Source organism: Triticum dicoccoides, chromosome 3A (genome assembly GCF_002162155.2).
Source record: "Triticum dicoccoides isolate Atlit2015 ecotype Zavitan chromosome 3A, WEW_v2.0, whole genome shotgun sequence".
NCBI lineage: Eukaryota > Viridiplantae > Streptophyta > Magnoliopsida > Poales > Poaceae > Triticum > Triticum dicoccoides.
Genome location: NC_041384.1, coordinates 227,371,348 through 227,384,307, shown reverse-complemented (window position 1 = coordinate 227,384,307; position 12,960 = coordinate 227,371,348).

Sequence of the window (12,960 nt, the reverse complement as noted above, 5' to 3'; positions counted from 1 at the left end):
GCCGCCGTTAAACGGCTCGGTGGTGGTGCCTGTACTTTGCCCCTGTGAGGGGGTAGTTCTTCGTCCCTGTCGCCTCGGCTTGTCGATGTGCGACGGTGATCGAGAGGAACAGACACGGCCTTACGGCGACGCTCTTTGCCGGCGAGGCCCGAGGCCATACTCCGAAGAACTTTTGTGGTTCTTTTGTTTGCTTTTCTCTGCCCTGCTAGAGTTCTTTGGGGAGGGGAAATTTTTTCTTTGTGATCTATTTCAACCAAAAAATCCTATACCCAACCTCTCTGATACCATTGATATATCATTCGATCGGTTAGGGTTAGGAATTCACGGTGAACCTACCTTCTGCCTGTCCAGACGAGCTCGATCCAGCGCCGACCATGGTGATGTGGTGATGGCGGCGGTGGTGGAGCTTCCTGTGAGCACCGCGCTAACCCTAGATTAGTAGGGATTGTAGGTGGGGATTGTGGCAGCGATTAACCTCGTAATTCATGCCCTGGCCCCCACCTCTATTTATATAGAGCGGGTCATAGGGGCCCACCAACCATGGTTTGGTTGGGCGCCCCCAATCAGGGCGCGAGTCAGGGGCCCGTTCGACCCGTTGGGTTCGAACGGGAGAGTGATCAACCTAACAGTTGATACAAGTAATCCACAATGTATTTGTGATGCCTTGGGAGGGGTGCATGAGAGATTAAAGAGTTGGAGGAAATTTGATTGGTTCGGTTAAAAAACAATTAAAAACCTTGCAAGCTTAGTTCGAGAATGTTTGGGCAAATTCACTTTGTTGGGGACCTGGTAGGGTGAAAAAGGAGTTGATGGCTAGAATTTCAGAACTGCCAACCTAGGAGAAGGGGCCGAAGAAGCAGAGATGAAGGTCTCAATGGCTTGCTGAAGGTGATCCTAATACTTATATTTTTCCAGGCCAAAGGCGAAGGAGGGATTGTGCACTAGTGAAATTAAACCGCTGAAGAGAGCAGTTGGCTCAGTTGTAAATTCACAACCTGAATTGAAGATGAGGTGATCTGTTTTTACCAGGGACTTTCTACAAAACAAGATGGAACCAACCCGGAGCTGGTAACTAAGTGGGTTGATCAGAAGGTCGATGATGCAATGAACAACAAACTGTGTGCCAATAACTAATGCTGAAATTGAGCAAGCTTTGATGATGCTCCCAGATATATCACCAGGCCCCGATGGATTCACAATCATTTTTTACATCCATCATTGGAATGTGTGTGTGTGTATAGACACACACACACACACATAAACACTATTCTGATTACGGGATCAAAATAATATTCTGATCACAACCTGAACTGCCTGAGTAACGCGTCCGAACTTCCCTTTGTACGAACCCGATCTTCGGGCTATCTTCGCAACCGTGGCTTCCCCCGCGAATTATTCTGGTTAGTCGTGTTCTATATGATGTTAGTGTAATCTAGAAACTTTTTTTAGCAACTAAATACCGGTTTTAAATAGGAATCTCGCTCATTGGCGGATTTTGCTCTCGACTCGTGATGAAATTGTGTTTTTTGCAATTTTACCGCCTGAGTTGTTCGACCTGAACTTCTCCCAGTGCTAGGTTGAACTTCCGCCAACATTGCCCAAATGGAACTTGCGATATACCGTTGGAAAGGTATGGACACCAGTATCATGACCCAAGTTAAATTTTTTTGCAAAATGCAAGCGGTTTAAGAGCAGTTTTGAAAACCGTTTTTTTTCCGTACAAAAACGTGAATCGTATTTTCGATCGCATTTCTAAACCGTTTATAGGAATGAGGAAAATAATATGGCATTGGGAAACTGTTGCAAAACCGCTCCTTCCACTTGTTCAAAGTTTTTTCTAATTCCCTATGGTTAAATAGTAAATTGGAAAATCATAAAATTTCATAAACCGAACAGCCGAGTTCGTATTTTTGATGTCATTTCTAAACGGCTATTCCAATTGAGGCAAATGATATGGCGCTGGAAAGCTTATGAAAATGCGTTACTTTTTCATGTAGAATTTTTTTTCTAATTTTGAACGGCTTAACAGTAATTTAAAAAACGATACAAATTCCACCAAATTCGTATTTTCGATCTATCTTTTTAATCGTACCTACCTGAATGCAACAAATGATATGGCGTTGGAAAGCTTGAGGAAATGCGAAACTTTTTGGTATATATTGTTTCTCCCAATTCCTTACTCTTTTAAGTCAATTTTAAAAATGGCTAAAAACGTATTTTCACTGTAATTTGTACAAACTTTATCGGAATGGGACAAATAATATACCGTTGAAAAGCTAAGTAAAATGCGAAACATTTTCATGTTGATGGTTTTCTGTGAATCTTAGTTGTTTTCAAGTAATTTCGAAAACGGTGAGATCATTCGTTCTGCCTTTATCGCGAAACATATTCTTCCAAAATGCACCGCGTGAAGACTTGAACTTCTCGGCATGTCTACTTGAACTTCACTCTGTTTTTCACGTGCTTTTTTTGCTCGTAGCTCTCCATCCATTGCTCGTAGCTTTCGATCCACTCATCGGAATTGAGCAAGTGATATATCGTTGGAAAGCTGATGTAAACACACAACTTTCCCGTGTTGGTCATTTTTTCACACTCGCGATGATTTTAAAAGTTTTTCATCTGAAATTCATTCAGCATAGTAGTTGAACTTCCTGCTATTTTCACGTTGAACATATGTGATGTATTTTTGTTTGTAATTTTCTCATTCATTCGTTAGTGTTACACAAATGATATTTCTTTTGTACAAACCTATCTCACAATAATTTTTCATCCGACCAAGGACTTGAACTTATAACAACAAAAATTTTAGTCTTTGCTTTTTATTCCTTTTTAATACAAAATGCACACCGTGTAGTACATGAACTTCTGTTAGTTATCAATCTAAACTTCTCTCGGTTACATGAAAATATCTGAGTTTTTTATGAATATTAATTTGAATTTCTTAATCTTTTTTTATGAAATTTTGAAGCACTCTATTATTAAAAGTTGAACTTCTTGTTATTTAATTTTTGAACTTCTTGTTTCCATTCTTTAATAACGAGGAAAATCTGAGTTTGCTATAATCATCGAACTTCTCCATCTTTTTAATATGAACTTCCTGATTTTATTTCTTAATCCTTTTCTATGAATTTTGAAGCGCTCTATTTTCTAAAAGTTGAACTTCTTGTTTCTATTCTTTAATAACGAGGAAAATCTGAGTTTTCTACAGTCATCGAACTTCTCCATCTTTTTAATATGGAATTCCTGGTTTTATTTCTTAATCCATTTTTACGAAATTTTGAAGCGCTCTATTTTTAAAAGTTGAACGTCTTGTTATTTTCTTTTTGAACTTCTTGTTTCCATTCTTTAATAACGAGGAAAACATGAGTTTTGTATAATCATCGAACTTCTCTGTGTTTTTAATATGGACTTCCTGATTTTATTTCTTAATCCTTTTTTATGAAATTTTGAAGCGCTCTATTTTTAATAGTTGAACTTCTTGTTATTTTATTTTTGAACTTCTTGTTCCCATTCTTTAATAACAAGGAAAATCCGAGTTCTCTATAATCATCGAACTTCTATATCGAACCACTCTAATTTTTTTATTAGAATTTATTTTATGTATTTTTAGAAATATGAAATTTTTTGTTTTGTTAGAAACATCAAACCTCTTCATTACTTTGAATTGAACTTATTTGTTTTATTCTTTAATAACCAAAAAATCGAGTTTTGAATTAAACATCAAACTTTTCCATGTTTTTAAATTGAATTTCTTGGTTTTATTCTTCAATAAAGAGAAAAACTGAGTTTTTATTGTACATTGAATTACTTTGTTTTTTTTAAATTGAACTTCTTGGTTTAATCTTTAGTATGAGGTAAAATCCAAATTTTAAAAAATGGGGAAAATCTTTTAAAAACTTTTTTGTTGTTCCTTTTTTTAATTTGAACTTATTAGTTATTCTTTAGAATGAGAATCTGAGGTTTTTATCAACTTTGAACTTCTCTGTTATTTTAATTTGAACTTCTTAGTTTTATTCTTTAGTAACGAGGAAAATCGAGTTTTTTGAACTTCTTTGTTTTAAAATTTTGAACTTCTTGGTTTTATTTTTTAATAATGTGAAAAATCCGAAATTTTCATAGACATCGAACTTCATCATTTTTCTAAATTTGAACTTCTTAGTTTTATTGGTTATTAACGGGGAAAATGCTTTTTTATATAAACAATGATACCATGCCATTATTTTTAATTTGAACTTCTAGTTTTTATAGAATGGGGAAAATCAGTTTTTTTAATTTTCCTAGCCATGTCGATATTTCGGTGGTGTGTTCCTTTTTGGGGGGAACTTGTTGCAATGAATATTTTTAGGTTTCATTTTATTATCCTTTTCTCATCCAAACTTTTGTGTTGGCACGCACCTACACACACATACACTCACATGGTTTTAACACACATCTAACCATCGGGATGTTCTAAAATTTGAATTTCTGAGTTTTATTCTTTTAATAACGAGATAATTCTGATTTTTTATAGGCATTGAACTTCACCATATTTAAAATTTGAACTTCTTAGTTTTTGGTTAGTAACGAGAAAATTCCTTTTTTTTATAAACATCAAACCACTTTGTTATTTTAATTTGAACTTCTAGTTTTTTAAAATTGGGAAAATCATTTATATATTATTTTTGAAATGTTTTTTAAGTTGAATTTTTTTGAACTTCTTCCTCCTTTATTATTTTTGAGCTTCTACATTTGTATTTTTTGAACTTCTCATTTTTTATATTTGAACTTCTTGGTTCCGAAATAAACAACGAACTTATCCATTAGTTAAATTTTGACCTATAGGTTATTTTTGAAACAGGGAAAATCTATTTGGGAAAGAGGGTCACACGACCATCTTCATCATGCAGGGGTATGCAATGACCGGCACGAAGGCATGCTCACTAGTGATACTTTCTTCCTTTTGTTCTCATTTGAACTTCGTGTTTTTTAGTGATGAACTTCTCGTGTAATTTTTACATGATTTTTTCCATGTGTTTTTGAAGTGAGAGATTGAATGAAATCTGCTTGTTGATCTGACCGTAGTTTTTAATTTGTTTGAATGCTATTTTTCTTCTTTATTTTCAAGTATTTCATATTTCTGAACTTCCTCGGACAGACCACTTGAACTTTTCGACAAACCTTTTAAGCTTCTATTTTTCTATACTTCTATTCTCACCTGAAATGCATTCATTGCAGCACTTGAACTTCTCCTTGTTTTCACTATGAACTTCTGTCAATATTTTATGTATACGTCGAATTACATGCTATTGAAGGTTGGACGTCATTTTTTTGCCATTTTAAAACATGTAATTGGAGGTCGGATGCCCCACAATATAAAATTGAATTTCTCCATTTTTATGTAAAATGTAGAAACACCATTTTTATAAACTTTTCGAACTGCAACATTTTTTATTTTTGAACTTCTTAGTTTATTCTATGGTAACGGGGAAAATCACAGGTTTGTAATAAACATTGAACCGCCCTATTATTTAAATTTGAACTTCAAGGTATTTTTTAGAAATGGTTAAAGTTACAATTTTTTTATGTTTTTGTCCACTTTCTACGAACTTACTATGTTATATCATTTGATGTTTTTTTGTCTCGCCACATTTTTAGGCTTTTTTGCCGTCGGTGAAATGGCTTAGACGGTCCGTTTTGTTCATAGATGAATTTCTTCAGTGTGGGGTACATGTGAACTTAAGAATTTCCGAAACATGAACTTCACATTCTATTGAAATTCAAGAAAATTACACACAACAATACACATACACTTCATGGGCTACATGTATTTTACACAAATACGAATGCACACATCTGAAAGAGCATAAAGTTCTCATGTAGAGTTCAAAAAGTAGAGTGAAATTTTTCTTATTAATATTTTCAACTTTTTTAGTTGTCCCTTTATTATATTTTGAACTTCTCTGTTATTTTAATTTGAACTTGTTAGTCTCATTGTTAGAGAATAATATGTTTTTCAAAAGCTTCAAACATTTTTTTAAATTGAACTTCATACTTTTACTTTCCCGAGAAAGGAAATAATTTGATTTTTCCATGTACATCAAGGTACTCGTTTATTTTAATCTTAACTTATTAATTTTATTTCTTTAGTAGAAAGGAAATTTTGAGTTTTTTATAAATACCAAACTTCTGTATTTTTTGTAATTTGAACTTCTTATTTTATTTATTTTAGAATATGCTAGTTTTGTAATAAATATTGGACCACCAGTTATTTAAATTTGAACTTATAGAGTTCTTTTTAATTTTAGAAATGTGAAAGTCCTTTTCTATTATTCTTGAACTTCTCTATTTTTAAAATTTGAACTTCTTATTGTTTTGTTTCTAGAAACGGTGAAATATCAGCTTCTGAGTGCTCTTTTATTTTTGAACTATGTTATTTTAGTTTGACCATCTGAGTTTTTTTAAACGTTATGATATGTTTTTGCTACAAATATTGAAGGAATCTTTTATTTTAATTCAAACTTTTTGAGTATCTTTTTTCGATAACAGGAAAATCCATGGGATTTTTTAGAAAAATTGGAACTTTTTACAAGACACTTTCAACTTCCTGAAGGGACTAACATTGTAAGAAATTACTGATTTTAGAGGTCTAGTCACTGCTGGACAGGATTTTACATCCATTCAAAGAGTTCTTTTCATTTGAACAACCCATACTCCATTCAGAAAGAATACTCTGCCTGCATCCTAAATGACAAATGCAGGTAGCACGCACGACCGCACGCCCTTGTGGTCGTAGTTGGACGGTGTAGGAGCCGCCTGGGCGCTGGAAGCTGCACCAACCAAAGCTCGGGAGGACAGGCGTCACGCGGGAGTGGTGCACCAACGGGTATTGGGGCCGGCAGGACGTCAATGGCTGAGGTGCTGAACGTCTTATTCCTAGATGACACGCTGACCAATTAACATACTTCATAAGTAAAGCACACTCGCATCTCTCATCCATGTACATCTCGCTCACTGTAATGCTTAATACTCTTACTTCTTTTTTGAGTAATCACACATCGTACTTCTAGCTCACACAAACATGGCCTTCCTAGCCCCCGGTTAGCCACCACTGGGCCATGCCAAAAGTAGTGAGTGCGCAACCAGCTCCTGTTGCCGGCTAGTTCCTGAAGCGCATCATGAGGCGCTCGAATGCATCAAGAGCGTCTAGCAAACACATGGATCATGGAGTACAGCTTTACTGACAGCGATGGCGACCACAGTCAGTGGAAGAAGGGCGCCGTCCTGCTGGTGTGGCACAATGTGGACTACGGCACCCCCGTTTCATATGGCCGGGAGGTAGCAGCGGTGGTGGCCGGTGGAGACGTGGTAGAAGGGGGGTCGCAGGCTGGAGGTAGAGTGCCGGGAGGTCATTCGAGTCTGTACATCAGGGGAAAGGCCCACGGCTGCGTGTGAGAAGGTAATGTTCAGAGGCGTGTTGCAACTTACTGTATGCATTATGAGATAACAAATGTTCTAGTCTGATACTTCACAACTTTGAAATCAAAGCAGACTTTTTGCTGCAACTTACCTCACTGGAAATCACTAGATCCTAGATCCCACATCTTCTTTCTTTATCATCTCTGAACTTCAGATTAGTACCTTTTTAATTTGTTCTCACAAGTTGTACAAGCTTACGACAGTATCTTAGAGAGCAGGAGAACAAGACAGGTGAGGCACGGAGATGCTCTTCCACACACATAGCACCGGAAGGGAGTAGCAGCATATTTTTCATCAATTAAGCCATTCATGAAAATGATGAAGAACACTTATTTTGATAACCAAGAAACATTGTGTATTTTCTGTAAATAGTATATTATAGTACAAATGATGGAGAACACTTATTTTGATAACCAAGAAACATTGTGTATTTTTTGTAAATAGTATATTATAGTATAAACAATTGGTATGCATGCTGAGATAAAAAATGTCTTCTATTCTTTCAGCAAAAAAAGAACTCTAATTTCAATTCCTCATATTCTACACGGTTAGTTCTTTTTAACAAGATATGAAATGAACTAACGAATCAAAGACCCAATCGTTAAGGATTCCATTTTTAACATATACTAAGATGAACAACAGAGAAGTATATACCAGCAGAGAAGCAGCCAGCCTGACGAGCTCACGACGTTCCCCAAGACAGAGTAGAGGCGAGTAGCTCATGGAGCTGGCCGCGTACAGTGGAAAGAAGTGAATGGAGTCGACGACGGCGGGGGTCATCCACGAGGAGCACGGGGTCGGGTTGAACGGCCTGAAGTGGCATAGTTGAACGGCCTAGCTGCTACAGCGCCGGCTGTAGGTGGTGGACCATAGTGGTGTGTGCAGCGAGATGTAGGTCAACACCTCCACCAGCTGCCGGTCGATGCGCCCTCCAGCTGCAGGTCGATGCCTCCTTCAGCTGCAGGTAGCGCCCAATCCCCATCGAAGGTGCTGCTACGAGGGCCCCCTGTGCGGATGTGGGTTGGTGTGGTCATCCATGGAGCGTGCTGGTGGTTCAGGGTGTGTCGGCCCTGGAGGCGTCCGATCCACATGACCATCCGCGGCGATGATCGATGCCATCTCTGGCTCAGTAGACCGCGGGCGTTGGAGGCGAGCTCGTGTGGCTTCGGTGGCGCGGTGCTCGGCGAGTGCGGTGGCGCCGCTGCGGTGGGGCAAAGTGCGGCGGCGGGACTAGGTGGGATCCAGGGCGAGGGGAATCTCGGTGGGAGGTGGAGGGGCACGTCGAGGGGAGGTGGTGAGAAGACGGACGGCGTCGTGTCGGGTGGGATGGTGCCGCCGCGGTGGTCGGAAGCCAGGCCGGCGACGCGGCGGTTGTGGCAGGGGCGAGTGCTCGATGGCGCTGGATCGGGGGAGGTTGGGGATCGGGGAGGAGGTGGTGGATGATGACCCACAAGTATAGGGGATCTATCGTAGTCCTTTCGATAAGTAAGAGTGTCGAACCCAACGAGGAGCAGAAGGAAATGATAAGCGGTTTTCAGCAAGGTATTCTCTGCAAGCACTGAAATTATAGGTAACAGATAGTTTTGTGATAAGATAATTGGTAACAAGCAACAAGTGACAAAAGTAAATAAAGTGCAGCAAGGTATCCCAATCCTTTTTGTAGCAAAGGACAAGCCTGGACAAACTCTTAAAGCACTCCCGAGGACACATGAGAATTATCGTCAAGCTAGTTTTCATCACGTTCATATGATTCGCGTTCGGTACTTTGATAATTTGGTATGTGGGTGGACCGGTGCTTGGGTACTGTCCTTACTTGGACAAGAACCCCACTTATGATTAACATCTATTGCAAGCATCCGCAACTACAACAAAAGTATTAAGGTAAACCTAACCATAGCATGAAACATATGGATCCAAATCAGCCCCTTACGAAGCAACGCATAAACTAGGGTTTAAGCTTTTGTCACTCTAGCAACCCATCATCTACCTATTATTTCCAAATGCCTTCCTCTAGGCCTACATAATGGTGAAGTGTCATGTAGTCAACGTTCACATAACACCACTAGAGGAGAGACAACATACATCTCATTAAAATATCGAACGAATACCTGATTCACATGACTACTAATAGCAAGACTTCTCCCATGTCCTCAGGAACAAACATAACTACTCACAAAGCATATTCATGTTCATAATCAGAGGGGTATTAATATGCATATAGGATCTGAACATATGATCTTCCACCAAATAAACCAACTAGCATCAACTACAAGGATTAATTAACACTACTAGCAACCCACAGGTACCAATCCCGGACTTGGAGACAAGAATTGGATACAAGAGATGAACTAGGGTTTTGAGAGGAGATGGTGCTGGTGAAGATGTTGATGGAGATTTCCCTCTCCCGATGAGAGGAGCGTTGGTGATGACGATGGCGATGATTTCCCCCTCCCGGAGGGAAGTTTCCCTGGCAGAACAGCTCCGCCAGAGCCCTAGATTGGTTCCACCAAGGTTCCGCCTCGTGGCGGCGGAGTCTCATGCGGAAAGATGGCTTATGATTTTTTCCTCATCGAAAGACTCCATATAGCAGAAGGTGGCCATCAGAGGGCCACCAGGGGGCCCACGAGGTAGGGGGCGCGCCCCCACCCTCGTGGGCAGGGTGTGGCCCCCCTGGTGAACTTCTTGCGCTCAGTATTTTTTATATATTCCGAAAATGACTTCCATGAAGTTTCAGGACTTTTGGAGCTATGTAGAATAGGTCTCTAATATTTGCTCCTTTTCCAGCCCAGAATCCCAGCTGCCGGCATTCTCCCTCTTTATGTAAACCTTGTAAAATAAGAGAGAATAGGCATAAGTATTGTGGCATAATGTGTAATAACAGCCCATAGTGCAATAAATATCGATATAAAAGCATGATGCAAAATGGACGTATCAACTCCCCCAAGCTTAGACCTCGCTTGTCCTCAAGCGAAAGCCGAAATCGAAAAATATGTCCACATGTTTAGAGATAGAGGTGTCGATAAAAAATAAAATACGGACATGAGGGCATCATGATCATTCTTAGAATAGCAACTTATATAATTCTTGTCATGTGATCTCTTATGCTAGAGAAATAATTCAATCAAAATTTCAAGTATGAATCATAAACTTCATTGAAAACTAACAAACTATAATCTTAGTCATTGGAGCAGTTGCAATTTATCATAACATAGCAAAGAGTCAATATAAGAGCTTTTCAGCAAGTCCACATACTCAACTATCATATAATATTTCACAATTGCTAACACTCATGCAATACTTATGGGTATGGAGTTTTAATCGGATATAGAGAAAGATAGGGGCGTATAGTTTTGCCTCCCATTGTTTTACCTCAAGGGTAATGTCAACAATAATAGTTCATGAGAACTCACATCCAATTAGCCATATATACCAGGATCTTTCCAACATGTTGTGCTTGCCAAAAGATAAAATGTAAAAAGGAAGGGTGAAGATCACCATGACTCTTATGCAAGGTAGGAAATAAAAGTAAAAGATAGGCCCTTCGCAGAGGGAAGCAGAGGTTGTCATGCGCTTTTATGGTTGGATGCACAAAATCTTAATGCGAAAGAACGTCACTTTATGTTGCTACTTGTGATATGGACCTTTATTATGCAGTCCATCGCTTTTGTTTCTTCCATATCACACGATCGTATAAAGCTTATTTTCTCCCACACTAATAAGTCATACATATTTAGAGAGCAATTTTTATTGCTTGCACCGATGACAACTTACTTGGAGGATCTTACTCAATCCATAGGTAGGTATGGTGGACTCTCATGGCAAAACTGGTTTAAGGGTGTTTGGAAGCACAAGCAGTATCTCTACTTGGTGCAAAGAATTTGTCTAGCATGAGGGAGAAAGGCAAGATCAATAATGTTGGATGATCCATGCCAATATAATTTATCTTAGATGTAAGAAAACATAACCCATTACGTTGTCTTCCTTGTCCAATGTCAACTCTTTAGCATGTCATATTTTAATGAGTGCTCACAATCCTAAAAGATGTCCAAGATAGTATATTTATATGTGAAGACCTCTCTTTCTTTATTACTTCCTATTAATTGCAATGATGAACAAAACTATGTTTGTCAACTCTCAACAACTTTTATTCATCATACTCTTTCTATGTGAAGTCATTACTCTCCATAAGATCCATATGATCTCTTTGTTTCTTTTTATTTCTTTCTCTTTTCTTTTATTCCCTCAAGATCATGGCAAAATAATCAAGCCCTTGCTCAACACTAATCTTTATTATATATAGCTCACGGACTCGATTACATAGAAGGATCATAAAGCAAAACTCAAAACTAGATCATACTAAAACTTTATTCTACTAGATCAAGATATTACCAAAAGGATCGAACTAAGAAAAACGGTAAAGATAAAAGTGATGGTGATACGATACCGGGGCACTCCCCCAAGCTTGGCAGTCACCAAGGGGAGTGCCCATACGCATGTGATTATGTCTCCTTTGTTGGTGAAGAAGTTGATGGTGATGATGGATAGTCGCACATCAAGCGTAGGAGGTCTTCTAACTTGCGGATAATGCCTTTGAGTGCGATGATATGCTCCTTCAACAAAATATTTTCACTTGTGAGATACTTATTTTGTATACGAGCTAACTCAATCATCTTGAAAGCTTCGATCTCAGTTGGGGTAAGAAGATTGTGATCAAGTTGAAGGATGTCTTCTATTGCCGGAACTTGGTCCTCCTTGGCCTTCTTGATCCCTTCATCCTTGTTGATCTCCATGGGTTCTTCTCTCTTCAGCTCTATCTTCATTAGCCAAGCATCGTTGCCCTCATTGTTGGAGGAGGAGGGAGACGACATGATGCTTGGTGTTGACAACCCTAGCAGAAAACAACTCGAAACAAGAACAGAGGATTTTGCGTGATACAGTGGTCAAAACCTTCGGGATGTTATATAATGAATTTTTACCGACCAAAATACGTGACGTGTAAGAAAACAGAGTCCGGAGAGCACATGAGGTGCCCACGAGGTAGGGGGCACGCCCAAGGGGGTAGGGCGCGCCCTCCACCCTCGTGGATCCCTCGTGTCCTTCCCGGACTACTTCTTATTTTTCTATTTTTCTAAATATTCCAAAACGGAAGAAAATTGCCATTAGAACTATTTTGGAGTCGGTTTACTTACCGTACCACATACCTATTCCTTTTCGGAGTCTGAAACGTTCCGGAAAGTGTCCCTTATGTATTCCTCCGGGGTTACGCTTTCAATAACATTGGTTTCAAGATTTATAGGATTACCTGAGATATAATGTTTTAATTCTTTGACCGTTCACCACCTTCGGATTTGTGCCTTCAAAGTTGTTGATTTTTATGGCACCGGAATGATAGACCTCCTCGATAACGTAAGGACCTTTCCATTTAGAGAGAAGTTTTCCTGCAAAAAAATCTTAAACGAGAGTTGTATAGCAATACATAATCACCTACATTAAACTCACGCTTTG